Source organism: Rhinolophus sinicus, linkage group LG07 (assembly GCF_036562045.2).
Source record: "Rhinolophus sinicus isolate RSC01 linkage group LG07, ASM3656204v1, whole genome shotgun sequence".
NCBI lineage: Eukaryota > Metazoa > Chordata > Mammalia > Chiroptera > Rhinolophidae > Rhinolophus > Rhinolophus sinicus.
The window spans coordinates 55,151,092-55,169,177 of record NC_133757.1 but is presented as its reverse complement, the minus strand read 5'-3'; the positions used below and the strand labels follow the sequence as shown (position 1 = coordinate 55,169,177).

Sequence of the window (18,086 nt, the reverse complement as noted above, 5' to 3'; positions counted from 1 at the left end):
AGGGACTTCCCAGCAAAGGATTGCTGTGTCTCACTCCAGAAAAGGATTTCTGTCCAATGACAAGACAGGGGCTGGTCAGGACGCCTGAGTTTCAGCTCCAGCTCTGCCACGGATTTGCCCTGCGACCTTGGGGCGGCCTCTGTCCCCTCTGGGGTCAGACTCAACTGCTAAATGAGAGGGTTGGCCTGGATGGTCTCCAAGGCCTTTCTGTGCTGACGTTATCATCACCACACACGGTAATAAAACATTACACTCCTTGCCGCCGAGACACTGTGCAGCATCCAAAGTGTGGGCCCTCCCCTCTGACTCCTGCAATAGCCCCGAGGGAGACCATCCGTGAGAGGCAGCGCCACCAGTTCTGACTCCAAATCCAGTGCTCTTTGCAGACATCCCAGGTCTCTGGGGCCTCAGGACACACAGGCAGGATATTCCCTGACAGAGTGGCAGGGAGCAAAGTCAGACAGAGAGGGGCTCAGGAAAGAGGTGAGTGGAGACAGACGGGGAAGGAGTACTACTTAAAGCTCCCTGGTTCCCCTTCCAGCAAGGGGCCCCAGTTCCAGTGGCAGGTGAGCACGTTCGGAGAGGCAAGAAGATAAGACTGCCTTCTTGAACCCTCCAGCATGTCTGACCCTACCTGACAAACAGATGCCAGGCCACTTTCCTTCTCTTGGACCCCAATGAGCCACTGTTAGGATCTCCACAGCCTACTTCCATGTTTGACGACCTGGGTTAGACCGTGTCTAGCTTAAGGGGATAGAAGAAGGCCGCCTCCTCCAGGTAGTCCACTTTGCCCACTCCAGCCTTGGATTGAGCCTAGAGAGGAGAGGCCTCTGGGGATACTTCCCTGATGTAGAGTAAGGAAGGGGATTCCCGAGACCCGAGTTCACCATATTCCACACGGTCCTGAGATGAGAACTAGGGCGAGGCATCCTTTCCAGCTCCACAGAAAGTGGAACTTCTTAGGTGGAGGGGACCGCTGGGAGGCAGGGAGCAGCCTGTCCCTGGAGGCATGGAAGTCCACACCGGAAGGTGCTCTGTGGGGATGCTACGTTACAGGCGTTAGATGAGGTGGCCACCAAGCTCCCTTGTGATCTTGAGAATCAAAGTTCCCGTGAATACCAGGAATAGTAGTATTTGGAGCCCTTGGGTTGGGGACTAGGGCGGGAAGAGTTGGTATCACGCTGGCCCAGCCACCTCTAAGGAGCTGGCTAGTAGGGCAGCCATCCACAAAGCAGAAAGCTCTGAGGATTCTGGGGCCCACAGGGATTGCAACCCTCAAAGCAGTTCCACTCCTTCTGCCTAAATGGATCACCCCTGCAGACGAAGCACAAGCAAACATGAAGGTGTCAACCAGGCTTCGGTGGGAGGAGTCAGCGTCCTTTTGCAAGAAATAAATCAGTACTGAACTCACAGATTCAAGGAAGCTCCTTTCTCATCCAGAGCCCTACCACCAAACACCAGGCAAGAAATCACACCTGAGGTCCTTTTTCCAGAACTGGAAACACAAAGGGGTCCTGGAGCTCAAGGGGGCTGAGCAAACTGGGCAGGGAGGCTGATGACCAAGGAGTCCCCAAGCCCAACACACAGAGCCCACTCCTCAGAATCCCAGAAAGTCAGATGTGAGGACTGGGAGCCAGGTTGGTGAAGTGACTCATCCACAGTCACACAGCGGGTCTGCCACGATGGCAACCCAGCTCTGGACAGAGCTCCCCTCAGGGCCCCAGGCTGCCTCTGCCTACTAACAGCAGCACGCCACCCCCAGCTACGGGCTCACAACTGTTTCTTACCACCACCATGGAGCGCTCCTCTGTGTGTAAATGCCAGTGGGTGCCACGGCCCAGAGGACGAAACATTAACCTGAGCAGGATGAAACAGTCAGCAGGGTTGAAACTGGCCTCCTGACCCAGGGGAGGTCAGCCCTAAACCAGTCCTGCCCCGCCTGCCTAGAAGAGGGAGTGGGCGGGGACTTCCTCCCTTTACCCTAATCCGTACCCAGCTCTTTCTCAGGAGGTTTTATCCTGATGCTCCAGTACATCTCACAGAGGACGAAACGGAATGGTTTCAGCAGTGAGCTCAGCCAGCGCAGGAGGCAATTCCCTGGGCGTGCGTCCCAGGAGCCTACCGCTGTCAGTGACCTTGATCAGGTCCTTCGGCCTCAGTGTCCCTTGGCCTCAGTTTCCTCACTAGTACATGTCTGGCTGGAGTAGAAGCAGGAGTTATAAACACAGGGCCTCCCTGGCTACGGGGGTGACACAAGTGAGTCGGACCAGAAAGGTTTGTGGGCAGGAGGTGGGGAAAGACAACACAACAGCCCTGTTCCACTCAGGGCCAGGGTAATTTTAGACCATTGGATGAAGGCCAAGATTCTCACACTGCTCTCAGGCATCCAAATTGATTGAAGGATTTCAATAAAGTCGTGGGCCATCTCTCCGAATAAATACATGCTTGCAAAGGTGTGCACACAGGTTCAGGGGCTCATGGCCCCTGCAGGCTGGGTTCAAGGCTCTTCCTGATCTGACAGCCGGCAAGTGTTGGACATGGTTGGACATCTCTAGGGACATGGCAGAGGACCCACCCCTCTGCCAAGCTGCCCTTGCTTTTAGGACTGCCCAACCACAAAAAGATTTGTGGTCTGGTAACAATAAAAGAAAAGGAGGCCAGAGAAAGTGACAGAGAACTGCAGGCTTGAGGGGGGTAGAAGTCAGGTAGAACTGCCAAGAAAGGAGGCTGGGGGAGATGTGTGTCGACATGGAAGCTGTCCTCGTCCTCTCCAGCAGGAGCAGTCCCACCTGGGAAGGTGGTTCTTAGGGAAACCATTCACTAGACAGCACCATAGATGCCAGAGCTGGAAGGGGTCATTTAGCCTGACATTTCCCAAGATGTTTCACTGGTACCTTCAATAGTTACTTTGCATAAAAAAGGAAGGTAGGAGGAGTGTCCTATCGTTTGGGAAATGCTGGGTGAGGCACAGGGTTGGCAATTTCCCAGAAGTGGGATGGTGTGGCTGAGAACCCACTTTGGGAAACCTTGAAGTGGTCTCGGCTCACAATTTTCAGATGAGGAAACTGAGGCCCACAGGAGTCTGTGGCCAGCCTAAGGTCCCATAATCAGTTCTTGTTCACAGGGATTCTGCACAATAGTTCTTTATGGTTGACAAGGCCCGGTCCCTCCATGCTCTCCTCTGCACCCCAAAGGAAGAGCCTGAGAAGGAGGTATAATCACTAGCCTCAACTTACAGGTGAGGAAAACAGAGTTGTGAGGCAGGAACCCAGATGCAAATCTCCACCTTTTGAACACCTCTCTAAGGGGAATAGGCTTCAAGGGTAGGTTGAATTAAAATGAACTCGGGTTATCACAGGGTGGAGGAGGGTCCTATCAGAGACAACCCGCCAGGCCTTCCAGCTAAAAGGGGAAATCGGATCACGTCAGGGGTTAGGGCTCAGGAAAGCCTGGATCCCAGGACTGGCTGTGGTTGGTGCTGAGGTACCAGGTGGCACTGGGCAATCTACTTGACCTGAGTCTCCTCATCTGTAAGTTGGAGGCAATACAATGCTAATAGCTACACCAGGCATCATGGGAGCAATGGTCATGATAATGACTGACGCTACCGTTTCTTAAGAACCTACTATGTGCCAGGCACTGTCTCTACTCCATTTTCTCAACCTATGGGGAAGACAGTATGCTATTTTTACACTATTAGTAAGCCTGTTTTGCAGATGTGGAGACCAAAGTTGGAGAAGTTAAACATAACTTGCCCCAAATCACAGAGATCACAAAGGATGGAGCTGAGAGTTGAACCCAGGCAATCTAAGAAGAGCCTCACACAAATTAAAGAGACTCACACAAATTAAAGAAATTTCTGCCCAAGAAATTCTGGCTATTGCGATAGTTATGGTAGACTTTGGCAAGTTGTTTTAAAAATATAAACAACAACAGGAGCCTCAAAGCACCACATCAACAGAAAATTTTACCCCTTCCCACTCAGACCACTCAGTCCTCCTTGGTGAGACACTTGGGTACAGGGGAGCTCTTTTGCTGTGTGACCTGAGGCAAGTCCCTTCACCTCTCTGGGCTTTTTGTTTCCCCACCTGCAAAACAAGATGGTTGGACAGAGAGCCTGGAAGGGCCCTCCCCACTTGCAAATGCCAAGTAAGGGGTTCAGGACCCTTTCCCACAGGTTTCTGTGCCCCGTTTGTCCCTCAACCAGAGTGCTGGCTGGTTGGAGCTGGCTGCCTTTCCCCAGCTTCACCAGGGAGCAGGGTGGGAATTTGGGTGAGAGCCAGCTGACTGGGCAAGGTCCAGGCACCTGGCATCTCCTCCTTCATCCTGTCCAGAGCCTGCTGGCTCTTCCTCACATGCCGTCACCTGGGCCTGAGGCAGGTGATTCCCAGGGCAGAGCAAGAGGGCTTGCTCCCTGCTTCTCCATCCACAGAGGAAGTGATTGCAGGAACAAGGCAGCAGGGCCCTGAGCCCTGCAAAGGACAAAAGGCAGCATGTAGAAGGTTGTGTGGGGGAAGGGCGCAGGCAGAAGGAAGCACCCATCTTCTTGGACTAAACAGGCCTGGGCAGATGAGAAACCTTTCACGCTACCTAGAGGGTTTCAGTTTTACTTCCCTCAAATCTGCAATACAACCAACCTACTATTACCTTTCAAGAAATATGCTGCTGGGTTGGGGCTCTAATGCTGCATAGATTTGTGGGTACTGCTACAAACGTCCCATCCTAGTCTTTACCCTGAGAGCTCAGAATGGGCCCTGCTCCCCCCCTCCCCAGGTTCCGTTGGCCCTTCCCAAGTCAAAGACAGAACAGCATTTATTTATGAGCTCTGAAGGGTGGCTAACGGGGCTGCGCCTGGCCAACAGTACATGCTCAATAAATGTTTAATGAACTAATGGGCTGGAGAAACGGGGTTCCAGGCCTGGCTCTGTCACTAAGTCGCTGCTGCCCTTGAATACATCCCATTGTTTCTTCCCATAGTTTGGTTTCTCTGGCTATAAAAGGATCAATCAGACTAGATAAACCCTGTGGCCTCCCAATTCTATACTACATGATTAGGGGTGCAAAACACAAAGCCAGGGACATTGTGGAGTGGAAGGAGGCTTCAAACATCTCACCCCACTGTTCCAGAGCAAAGAGGACAGGATGTGACTGCTGGGTAGGACCCTCCTGGGCAGGGGTCCTGAAGATGGCACAGCTGTCCCAACCTCCAACCCCCAACCCCTGCAAGCGCCAACCTCTGTGGGTGGACAACTGGAGCTGTTGGGAAATGATAATGGGGGTAGAAGGAATGGGAGTGGGTGCAGTTTCAATTTAGGTCAAACACCAAAAAATGATGTTGGAAGAGCCACTGAAAATACAAAGAGATTGTATTTTAACAATCCCTACCCCCCACCCCCCACCCCCCATCAGAATAACTTTGACATTTTCTGGCAAAGCAATCATCTGCGTTGAATTGGACCCTCCAAGAAATCAAGAATCTGGGAAAGACTGGTGGGGAAGGAGGGACAAAACCTCCATGTCTGGGAGTCCTGGGTGACGCAGGTGTCTGTCCTCAGCAGAAACCCTGGCCAGCACAGGTTGGAATACTTGTGGGTCCCAGAATTCCAGGGTGTGTGTGTGTGTGGGGGTGTAATACCAACTGGGGAGCAGGCTTCAGACAAATGAAGTCCCCAGCCCCTATTTCTGGGGGAAGACATGTTTGGAGGGTTCACCAGTCCCTGGGCAATTCCAGACCTGCCCTGAAGTCTCCAGGGGCAAAAATCACAAAGTCATTCTACCACAAGTCCCTGACACCCTGCCTCTACCAGCCATCGAGGTCCTGGGCCAGTTCCTGCCTCTCTGTAGGCCTCAGTTTCTCCATATGCCCAGTGAAGGGTTGGAGCCAATGATCTCTAAGAGCCATGCTTGTTCTGACAGTCCGTGATGCCAAGATTCTACAGAAAAGCACACCACCTACCATCACTCAGGCCCCCAACCCCAGAGGTCTGGGAAGGGAGTCCCCAGTCCCCAGCCGGCTGTCTAAGCCTGGGCTGGGGCAGAGTGGAGTCCCCACACCGTCTGTCCTCAACAGCCTGCCACGGCTGAAACCTTCAAGTGGTTACAATTACAGCCAGGCTAACAGGATTAGGGGCGCATTGAAATCTAAGAAATCTAATTAGCTCAGACACCCCAGCCTCCCCCAGCACGATCCTGCAGTAACCCCGGCAGCTGGGCCTGACAGGCGGGACTTGGGGCCCTCCCAGGCTACAGTCATTACCTGCACAGGTGTGCCAGGCTGGGCCAGGCTTCCTGGGGCGGTGCCAGCTCAGCCAGCCCAGCTGCTCCCTGCTCTGGACCCTACGAGCTACAACCTTGTCCTGGGGTGGAGCTCAGGTGAGCTTCAGAAACCTAGGCACAGATCATGGGCAGCAGGTGGGCTGTGTCAAGAGGCAGAAGGAACTCAAGGGCCCTGCACAGGGCGGCTACTCCACACAGCCCGGGTACTGACTCAGCCAGAGGAGGGGCAGGCTGAGTCAATGTCTGTATCTATAGAAACCACTGCAGCCCAGGGAAGAGCCTTGGGCTGCACAGGAACCTGGGGCCTAGAAACAGCTCTGCTTCCTGCTCCAGGGCCAGGGATGGGGGTGAAGGCCCATGTACAGACATGTGTGCCCAGGAAGTCATGGCAGGATTTGGGGCTCAGAGCAAGCTCAGGGGGCACAGCTGCTGAAAGGTGTGGGTCATGTGCTGCCAAAAGTGGGAGGGGGGAAGGGGACAGGTAGGGCCCATCTGTGACCCTTCCTGGGAACAGCTCTTCCTCCTTAACCTCAGGCTCCCATCCTCATTCTCGGGGTCCACTGGAGTAGTTGGGAAATGATAAGGGGGGTAGAAAGAATGGGTGGGTGCCGTTTCCACTTTTGTCAGACACCAAAAAATGACACTGAAAGTACAAAGAGACTGTATTGTAACAATCCTTAACAATCCATTTGTCCTCTGGTCGGTGGACTAAGAAGGCGGCAGCCCAGTGTTGGCATCTGCAAGGACTGAGGGTGAGTCCTGGCTTAGCCACAAGTCACCTCACGTCTGTGCACCTCAGTTTTCTCTCTGTTAAATGGAGTAATTCCAAAACGTAGCTAGCGTACATGTTATTAGTGGGGTTAAAAAAAAAAGTTGGAGAGTGCTTCCAAATACACCAAGTGCTACCAAAGGCGAGGGGTGCTGGTTATCACTGTCACTGCGTGCCCGCCCCATGGCAGGCAGCCAGGTGCTGGTGGTTAATTATTTATTTGGACTGCTCTTCCTGCTCTGACTGAACTGCACACTCCTAAGGTACAGGAACTGTCTTAGACATTTCTGGGTCTCTCACAGGCCGTGGTCCTCATACTGTGGACTCTCAGGAAGTACCTATGGCCTCAGTGCTGGGCCCCAGACCCCACCTCACCCCATTATGTATCTCCTTCCTTCTCCTCATACCCAATCCAAGGAGAGAAAGCGCCAAGAGGTGAACCCAGCAGACAAAGACAGACCATGGTGAGCCCCTCAGGCAGCCCCTCCCCAGTCCCCATAGGCCACTCCCAACAAGGGCTGGAAGTAGCCACTTGAAGGGTATACGCCCGTCCAGCATCAGTATGGGAGTACTGATCCTCAGTGATCATTCAGGAAAGAACGAGTAGTGGTCGAGAGGACTTCCAGTACCTCACGACCAGAGTGAGGATCAGGAGAGGTTGATTTCTAGAAAGTCTGCCATGCAGTAGAGCATGCTCATAGCCAGCTGTCCAGTGAAGGCAGAAGCTGCCCATAGGTAGTGAGTACCCTGTCATGGGGGGCATGCAAGTCAAGGCAGGACAGTAAGCTATCAGGGAGGTAGGCTTGCATGGGAAAGCAGCTTCTGGAAAATGCTTCTAGCACCTCCAACCCAACCCCTTTGTGTTCAATCCATTCTGTGCCCAGAGCCTGCCAGGCCTTTAGGGGACACATGCCGAGGGCTCTCGTAACATCTGCTTCATCATCACAGCAACCAAGTGGATAGGAGGGGTTCTGCCTTTGGACCCATTTTACAGACGAGGAGACAGAGGCCCAACACAGTGAATCTACTGGCCCAAAGCAGCCAGCCAGCTACAGCCTCCTGACACCTCTCCCTCATCTCCTCAGGTAATGGGAAGACCCACATAATCATGATGGATTTCTGGACTTTTCCCAAAGCCTGTGCCTGGTTTTCTCAGCCTCCCTTCATTCTCTCTGAGGGCAGGGCCCAACCTCAGAATCAACCTTAGAAGCTGTAGAGCTTACAGCCCCGTCAGGCTCTGCCTCCTCCCAAACTCAGGGGCTCTAGGGACAAAGAGCCCCCCACACCAATGTGGGGGCTGAGGCCACTGTGTCCTGCTGAGAGGTCAGAGTAATCATGAGGCAAGGCTGCAGCAGTGTCCAGGGTAATTACAGCAGACCGGCCTTTGTTGTCCACACAAAATCTAAGGAACCTCATAAAGATGAGGCAGAGATAGGAGCCAGGCAAGGGTGCTGGGGGGCAAAGTTATGAATGAAAACGTATGGGACCCAGTGGCGGCCTGGCAGGCCCTGCTTCCTGGTTCCATGACAGAGTGCCCAGAAAAAGCTTCCAGAAATTAACTTGTAGGTGCCCGGATTTCTTACAGCAACGTCTCTCCCTAAGACTGGGGTAACAGCTGCCTGTTGGATGATGGCCACAGACAGAGAACTCAGCATCGGTGACTTCACACACAGGTACCGTTTTGACAAAACTCTCAGGACACAGCAGGCCTCAAAGTGTGTTCCTTCTTTATCTACCTCCCATCTCTATCAATCAGGAAAAAAAGTGAAGTCTGCAGCTCTTCTCAGTTGGGTCCTTCCCTCTGCAATTTCTAGGATGAGTTGACAGTGGACACTTGTCCAGTTGGGGCACATCTCTGGGGGCCAGGAATGGACACAATGTTGTGTGACTGTCACTAGGGGAGGGGGAGAGAGGGAGAGAGAGAGAGAGAGAGAGGGAGAGAAACTGTGGTTCCGTGGCCAAACCCCAGTCTCTGGACCTTTCTTCACTTTGCTCCTGGCTGTGAAAAGGAGGATCCGCCTTCCCTCTTTCCTTAGGAGGAAAAAGGGACATTTTGTCCCCACAAAGAAGCCAGCAATCCTTTTCTGCCTAGGCAGGGCTAGTTATCAAAGTTTCCCCTAAGTCCAGCAATTTCTTATTCCCAAGTCCTCTGTGAGCCATACCCTGAATAACTCAAAACTCAATCCAAAAACCATTTAAAACTTCTGAAATCTCCCTAAGGCTCCCCCCATCACACCACCACCCCCCCAAAGTCACTGCCACCAACACTTAGAAGTCTAAAGTTTGGAGATTTACATGTGAAAACAGCATTTCATAACCTCGTGACTTGGGACAAGGAGATGCTTCTGTCCTTTTGGGAAAAACAAAACCCAACTGAAATCATAAAACTCAGAAGAAAACACCATCTCCCTCCAAATGCATTCCCTTGGCCCCAAAGTCACACGTGCTCTGTGGCAGATAGAGCTTTCAATGTGTCTTTTGTTTGATGCTGGTGTTTCAACATCCTCAACTTGAAGAAAGAAAGGTCAGCACAAGGCTTGGGGCATTCACAAACCACACCACTAGGGCCAGGCAGCCGGCAAGCAAGGGGCCAGGAATTCCACCCACTCTGGACCCCCTCTAAAGGCAGCCAGGACAGTGAAAGTTAAGGGCTTGCTCCCTCTTCTAAATTTCCCAGATAGCTTACAAGCAACTTTTAAATTCCTGGGACCATACAAATGCCAGGAAAGGCAAGTCAGAGTTCATCACCAACCAAGCTACCCATTCTGCAGCCACAGTGCCTGCCTCTTTATCTCCACCTTCAAAAAAACAAAAATAAGCAAACCCAGGCACCTCTGGGAACAGCCTCTGGCCTCCTGCCCTGCCCTGTGTAACCAGCCTGTCCTCACACCCACAGGGGGAGGAGTCCGCACGGTTTAGCCCTCAGGTCTACCAGGCCCTGTCCTGGGGTTGCAGCAGGGAGACAAACTGTTGCTCAAGAAAGTCCTACAGAAAACCCTTGGTACCAGAAGGTAGCTCCCGGTGGCTCTTGCCTAGAGCCAAGCCAGAGGCTTCCATAGGTGCCTTCCCAGTGTCCTTTTAAATCTGTGGGGTTGGGCCCTACTCTCCCAGGCCCTGGGCTGTCCACTCAGGAGGCTCCAAATGACCATGGCAGAGCAGGGAGGAGGAAAAGGCTGGCGGAGCAGTGCCCTCACCCTGCCAGCCCAGCCGCCAGCTTCTTGGAGGACCTCTGAGAGAACATTTGTTTGGGCTGCCAAGTTAAATCTTCCTCCCTCATGTCAGGGCATTGGAAAAGCAGTCAGAGGAGAGGAGAAGGGGGAGAGCGGGGGAAGGAGCAGCGGGAGGGAGGGGGGGAGGGAGGGAGGCGAGCAGGCTCTCGGAGCCCCAGTTACTCCGGCACTGCCTGCCCAGGATGCAGGCGGCTCCCAGGCAGGCGCAGCCGGGACTCCGGACACCCAAGCAGGGGCCAGACCTCCAGGGTTCCGGGGTCCCACACCGAGTGCCAGACGCCCTCGGTCCGCGCCTAGAGAGAGGCTCTCGCTCTGTACCCCGCCGGCGGGGCGAGGTGGGAAGGGAAGCAGAGGAAGAAAAAGTTTGCTGCAGGTAGAGGGGGAGGGCCAGGCGGCCCCGCCGTCAGACTGTCCCCCAGGGAGGGGTGGGGGACCCGGGCCGACTGCCCTGGCGCGCTCCCGCCCGGGTTGTTTACATTCCTGGAGTGTCTTTTAAACCCGGGGCTGAGGCCGGCTCCCGGCCTTCTCCAGCGGCTCTGGGGCAGTCTCCCGTGAAAATCTGCTGGCGCACAATAGCCAGGAAGGCGGCCGCCCCTCGCCCGCGCCCCGGTTGCTGCCGGGCGGGGAACCTGCCCTCCGCACCGCGCCCTCTCGCCGCCCGGCTGGCTTCCTGGACAGATGTCCCCGGCGAGGGGGCGTCGCGAGCCGCTGCCCGCGCCCCAGACATCGAGGCCGCGCTCCCCACTGTTTTCTCCCCAGCCTAGACGCCAGGAATGTGAAACAAGCTCCCAGAGCCCGCCCCCCCCACCCCAGCTCCAGCCCCGGCCCGGCCCCCCAACCTCCACCGCGGCAGGCCTCCCATTCCCCCGGGGCCGCCGCCGCCGCCGCCGCCGCCGCCGCCGGAGACTAAGAGGAAGAAAGAACACGGGGAAATTACTTTCGTATTTGCAAGGCGCGCGCGCGCACACACACGCACATCTTCCCTCCCGGCTCCCCTCCTGGCCGGGGCAGCCGGGTGCAGGCGTTGCCCTTAACGCCCCTCCACCTTCTAAAGACCTATAGGAAGCCCCTACGCACACCCTTCGGTGTTCCCCGCTCGTACCTTGCGCCGCGTCTCCCGGGGCAATTCACACACAAACAACTTAACCGCGCCCCCCACCTCCCATTTACAAAAGTGTGTGTTTTCCTTGAAAATTCAGATGCTCAACTTAACACCACCACCCCTTGCCACCAGAAATCCGGCGCCGTCCCTGGCGGTTTCGTCCACACAGGCGCACAACTTCGCGTCTCCCCAAAGGAGGCGAGGGAGACCGAGGTGGTCCTAGCCGGGTCCTTCCCTCCCTCCCCGAATCCCGGTCCTGCCCGGCCCCCAGAGTACAGAACGAGGGCTGGAGGCGCACCGGCAGGAGGCGGACAGCAGGTACGCGCGCGCACAACCGCACTCACGCCCCGCACACCCGACAAGCCCCGGTCCCCACGCGCAGCCCAAGCCGGCTCCGCGCAGCCTGGCTTTCTCCGGTCGCCTGGGCCTCGGCCCCTTGCCACCAAGGGGAGCGCAACGGAGCCCCGTCGCCGGCCACTCGCCCAGCTTGCGGGGCCCCGCTGGACGCTTAAAGGAAAAAGCCCTAGCACCCGGTGTCCCATGCTCGCACCCCGAGAGTCCAGGGGGAGCGGGAGGAAGGCCCAGGGCCAGCGGGATCCCGGGTCTGGCCCCAAACTTACCAGGCGCTGCGAACGCCGCTGCCGCCGCTGGAGGACGCGCCGCTGCCGCCGCCGCCGCCTCCGGGCAGGGCTGGCTCGGGCCGGGAGGAGCGCTGCGAGGGCGCCGAGCACAGCTCCGCTCCGGCTCCTGCTCCTGCTCCACGCCGACCGGGGCTGGGGTCACCGCGCTGCGCTGGCGCTGCTAGCTCGCTTAGCCGCCGGACCGCTGCTCGCCTGCCCGCCGCCCGGCCGCTCGCTCTCCCGGGCGCCCGCAGCCGCTCGCTTTTTTAATGTCCACAGACAGTGAAAAGGAACTCGGCGTTAGGGGGTGAGTAAGTGAATCAACTCGCCCGGAGCCGAGCAAGTTGAAGTGTCAGATTACATTGGCTATTCTATTTCCAAAGGGCCCCGCGCCGCCGGCCGCCTGCAAAAGCCGGTGCGGAGTTACGGACGGAGCGGCGCATAGCGCCGCCGCCGCCGCCGCCACCGCCACCAGCGCTTGGCTGGGCTCTGCTCGCGCGCTCTCTGCGTTCTCACCGCTCTCTCTCTTTCCGTTTCTCCTCTTTCTCTCCTCGCCTTTCCTTTCTCTTCCTTTGCTTTCTTTCTTCCCCGCTCCTCCGTCTGGACCCTCTCCAAGCTTTTCCCCTCTCTGGCTGTGATGGGCTTCGCGCGTCAACCCCAGCCCCGCCACTCACCTCCCTCTACTGTTCTCCCCCCCGTCCCCCCATCCCCGCTCTCTGACCGCCCCCTCCGACCCAGCAAGTTTGGAGTAGGAGAGAAATGCCGAGCTTAGGAAGGGATCACGTTGGGGAGGGGGCTAAAATCATCCAGCTCACTGGATGTCCTCCTTAGTTCTCATGCCCGCGACGGGAGTGCACTTAAGGCTGCGAACGCGGTCTGGTACCCGAATTGGGTGTAAGCGAGTTGTTAACAGGATCGCCAAAGCCTGGCCCGGGGGGCGGGGGGGGGGGCGGGCTTTGGGTTTCTTTCCAAAGCCTGGGGACAGGCTTGTGGGGCGAACAGAGGACACCCCACCCCCCACCCCCACCACCAAGGGCGATGTTGGTGGAGGCTGGAGCGAGGTACACCGATGGCTGGGAAGGAGAGGTGCGCAGGGTCTGTCCCCAGCACGCATGCCTCCAGAGGCGCACGGATTCTCCGAGCCCTGGCAGCGAGCGCCCTGGCCCCAAAACGCGCGGGCGGGGTGGGGGCAGTCCTCTGTCCGGAGCCGGGCACTGCCCCACGGGTCGCTCAGAGAGAAGACACTCACGAGGCACAGTTGGGTGCGCCCACTCGCGGCGTTCCCCTCGCAGACCCACCCCCGATAGCATCTAAGTGCGCGCCCACCTTGGCTCAGGTCCACTGCCACTCACACGGAAACTCCTACACAAACCGCGTACACATTCGCGCCCACACTCAGCATTACAAACACGCTTCCACACACACACACGTACACTTGCCCTCATAAATGTGCGTGTACACTGCCATAGCAAGGACTCTCACAGAGACATGCAATTACGCACACACACATCGCTGTACAACCAACCGCACATACACTCAAAACACAAAACATTACCCTGTGCACTAAATCCTCACGTTCACGTACACATACAAGCACACACGTCCTCCTCCCTTCTTCTTCCACACCCTTTCCTCAAGCCCACCACTCATGATGTGCGGCACCCTCAGTCCCAAATCATAATCAGCACTCGCGCAGCATGGTTGAACACACACAAGCGCGCCCGCACGCGCTCCCCTCGCGGCACAGACGGGGGAGGCTTCGGCCTGGCGCCCGCTGCGGATTCCAGGTGTGGCGGTGGCTCCGCGCTCCGTGTTTTGCAGTCCGCCGCGGTGTTGGAGGCGAGGCGAGGAAGGGAGCTGGAATAACAAAGGCAAGTTGGGGAGAGCGCAAGGGGGCGCAGCCCCGGCCGGGCGGCGGGGGGAGCCCTACTCGACCCGAGCTTTGGAGGCTGCAGGGTCTCAGGCGCCAGGAGCCCGAGGTGGGGGAGAGGGAAGGGGGGTGACGAGAGGCGGGGCCGCAGCGTGACGTCAGAGAACAATGACACCGCCAGAGGCGGACACCAGGAGGCAGCAGGGGCGGGGGTCTCCCCCGGGGCCTGAGACTAGCGGAAGACGTCCCGGCTTGGCCAGGGCCGCTGCCTGATTGACGAGGCCGGCTTGGGAGAGCGGACGTGCCACGCAGACTCGCGGATCGTCTCCGGCCTCCTTGGTAGTGATCAGCGCCGACGCTGGGCCAACGCGGGGAGCAAGCCGGACTACCCCCCTCACCCTCATTTTAGAACATCTTTTAGAGGGCTTCTCTGACCTCGGCTTGAACTCCTTTAGGGCCGGCGAGATCACTCCTTCCACCACCAAGAGAGAGGAGGCAAAATGAATTTGCCAGCCCTGAATTCATTCTCAAAGCTGCACTAGTCTGACAGCCAGCGAACTCAGCCTGGATTCCTGAGGGCTCAGAGGACTGCAGCTCAGGTCCACGGGGACGTGGGGGGCGTGGGGATGCCGGGAGTCTTGTTGATTTTCCCTGGGGAAATTCTGCCTCCCTGTGCCATTAGGTGCAAGAGAAGGCACTCCTTTCTGGCCCTCAGTGTTTTGACCTGTCACATGGACTATTATCACGCTGCTCCCCCACAGGTGGCAGCTGAGCATCCCTGGGGAGGATGGATGGTATGAAAGCACTTCTAGACCTCTAGGGACACCAGAAAGGATTGGTCCCAGCACATCCCTGTGGGAAGGATCCCCTCCACCTCAGCATCTGGGTGGCCCAGCTTCCTAAGTGGGGCAACCTAAGAAACCCTTGAAGTCCTGACCCAGGGCTGGAAGGTGGGAATTCAGCTTGCTGAATGGTGGCTGGAGCCACAGCTACCCCAGCCCTCCCCCACACCTCCAGCAATCTGTAGCATTGCAGCAGCCACAAAGCCACCCCCCTCTTAGGTCCAAAACCTCAGGGCAGAGTTCCTGATGTTTAAGGACCTGGAGGGTAAGAATGCAGCCTCAGCCAAGAACTAGACCAGTTCCAATTGCCTTGATGACCACCTAGGTCAGGATGCTCAATCCTCTGAACATTACTCAGTGAATTGGCAAGGGCTCACCACTTCCAGGAAGTGGAGGATGCAGATGACCTTGGGGGTGACCACTCATTTCAAAAGCTCTTGTCCAGAGGACTCCCACCCCATCCAGTTTCCTTTACCTTTGAAAACTAGGAAGCTACTGCAGAGGGCCGAGGAGCCAAGCTCAGCACACAAAGCAGACCCAACTCAGTAGTAAGGAGCCAGGGGGAATTTCACCTCTTCCCAGCTAGGCAAACGTGGCATTTGATGGCAGCAAGTCCCAGAAATCTCACCTGGGCCCAGGCCTCCTGGGGACCCTGGGCTCCAGTCCTTGGGACTCAGGCCCTTGCTGTCTCTATTCATCTTTCAGGAAAATAACAAGACAGATTGGATCCCTGTGGGGCCTTGGAAGAAGCTATGATTTATTTAGTACCTACTGTGTGCTGTGTACTGTGGTGAGGGCCTCTTAGCATTAGTTTATTGAATTTTCACATTGCCTGGAATTAGGTTTTATTACTATCCCCCCTTCAGGGAAAACTGCACTGCGAGTGGCTTGCCAAAGGTCAATCAGGATTCAAACTCGGTCTCTCATTAGCAAGGTTTTCTGTTGGCCTCTCCAGCCCCAGCTCTGAATCCTCATCCATAGACTCTCTGTGTGGTCCTAGGAAAGTTGCTAGACCTCTCTGGGCTTCTGTAAACCAAGGGCAAGGTCTATGACCATGGTCAGGCTTCTCTGGGGATTGTCTGTCATGAGCCCAAAACTTCTTGGCCTTGGCCTCTGTGGGCCTGGAGGTCTGAGCAGAGAGGAAAGTGCTTTTACTTCCCAGCCACTGAGAGTTGGAAGATGGGTCCTACTCAGCAAGTATAGGTGGCCCACACCCACTTTCGGAAAGCAGACTCAAATGCTATTAATTAGTTTGCATTCTGGGAGCTATCAGTGGGGAAGCTGGCTGTTGGTAGGCCTGGGCCCTGGGGAGCAGGGAGCCAGGAAGTCCAGGGTGTGAGGAAAAAGGCAGTGGTCCTGAGGCAAAGCAGAGGACCTATGCAGGGTGCAGTGAGTATGGTCTCCTCGGCCTGTGGGGTCTCAGTGGGATGGAGGGCAGGGGATTGGCACACATGGGGGTAGATTCCTACCTCTCCAGAACTGCCTCTCTGTCTCCACTTTCCACCCCTCACTCTCTGAAAGGGAGTCAGAGGACTAAGGGGCTAAAGGAAAGTTACACTTATTGAGTGCTAACAGTACACCAAGCACTTTGGAAATATTCTTTCATTTGTCCTCTCCATGAGCCAGAAAGTATAATTCCCTTCTGAGGAAAGAGGCTCAGAGAGATTAAGTGACCTCCTCAGGATCGCACAGCTATTCATTGGCTGGGGCAGGGATTGGTCCAGGTCTGGGCTGGGCCTCAGTGTTCAGAATGGGGACTTGCCTTCATCTCAGCACCAGCTATGTTGCAGACAAGATGATCTGAGTACTTTGGGGTAAAGACCCTCACTCATCTCCCAGGGAATGATCAGGGCCCCCTTCCATGGCAGTGGGGTTAATCCTGGTAGATCCAGGAGACATATGGTTGCTGCCCAGCTTGGAGGCCTTTGCCTCTCAGGGTAGGTGGTTGGGTCCAGCCAAAAGTGGACGTGCCCTTCAGCACATCAGGCTGCCCTGGTCCACAGGCTACCTGTATCCCAATCACATCGCCCCTCGATTCTCTGAGGTCACGCCTTCCCAGCCTCCTGGCCTTGGCTCTCCCAGCCACTTCCTCCAAGCATGCTATCTTCTCATAGGTCCCAGACCACGCTCTTCTTCCAAGGGGAGGTCCCAAAGAGTAGACTGAGAGAGTGCCTCAGGAGCTGGGACACTTGCTCCCAGCCTACCATTGCCTGACTTTCTGTGTGTCTTGAGCACAGCATAGACTCTCTGTGCCTCTGTTTCTCCATGTGTCAAGTGAGAGTACAGGACACACAAGGGACGTCCAATGGCATTTTTGCCTCTGATTGCCCTATGCTTCTATAGGTCTGAGCCTTCAACACTTGGACTGAACTACAGTGAACTTCAGGGTATGAGGGGGGCCCTGCTTTGGGGCATGCCCTCAGAGCCGCTAGCCAGGTAGGGACAGGAAAACACGTACACAGAGGGTGCTGTATAAGACTATGGCTGTCCAGGACTGTGAATACGTAAGGACCCTAACGCCTTGCTTCACGGTATAACTCTCATCTTCTGAGCCTCACAGCGGCCCTTTTATGGGTGACTAACCTGAACCCCAAAGGAAGCTGGTACCTTTCCCATGTCCACACAGATGGAAGTACCACAGTTGGAACAAGAACCAGGTCTCATAATCCAGCACCTTCTCCCCCGTACCAGCGCTGCCAGAGAAGTGATCTGAGAGCCAGTACGTCCAGCACTGCTGGGGCTAAGTCTGGAACAAGTGGCAGGGGAGGATCAAGCCTCCTTCCTCTGTCCTGACAGCTCTTGCACCCTGAAGGGAGGGTCCCTCCTCCCTGGCACTGGAGAGGGTGGCAGAATCTCTCATAGCCTCAGCATCTCTCTTCCTCACCTAGACAGCAGTCTTCCAACCTCAAGGCTCATCCCCCCCTTGCCCTGACGCTGGCATGCAGCCCTTTTGGGTGGCTCCCATAATTGCCAGAAATATCTGTACACCAGGGGTGCCCAAAAATGTACACGAGTGGACACTTTGGTCAACGTTGCTCAAGCAGTAGTTCGCCATAACCAGAAGTGTCTGGGCGTTGATGGTAACCACTTTGAGCACCTCTTGTAATTGCAGAAGTCAAACATGACTTGTATTCATCTTTTGTTATCGGTGTATGTTGAGTATTACAATTTTAATACAGTTTTCCTTTCTTAAAATGTGCATACATTTTTCTGTCTGTTTGTCTGTCTGTCTGTCTCTCTCTGTCTCTCTCTGTCTCTCTCTCTCTCTCTCTCTCTCTCTCTCTCTCTCTCTCTCTCTATATATATATATATATATATATATATATATATATATATATATCCACATACACACACACACAAACACAGACATACAAATA

General features: G+C 55.7%; 1 protein-coding gene across 5 annotated transcripts in view; it reads right to left on the bottom strand.

Moving 5' to 3' along the window:
• The window catches only part of ZMIZ1 (zinc finger MIZ-type containing 1), a 231,337-nt gene extending 218,746 nt beyond the window's left edge, over positions 1-12,591 (bottom strand). For 4 of the 5 annotated variants that reach the window (XM_019749483.2, XM_019749486.2, XM_019749485.2 and 1 more), the window contains exon 1: positions 11,998-12,591. The gene's annotated coding sequence lies outside the window, so the exon portion shown is untranslated. The remainder of the gene's footprint in view (positions 1-11,997) is intronic. The other variant, XM_074339673.1, reaches the window with a different exon arrangement.
• Positions 12,592-18,086: the final 5,495 nt, after the last annotated feature.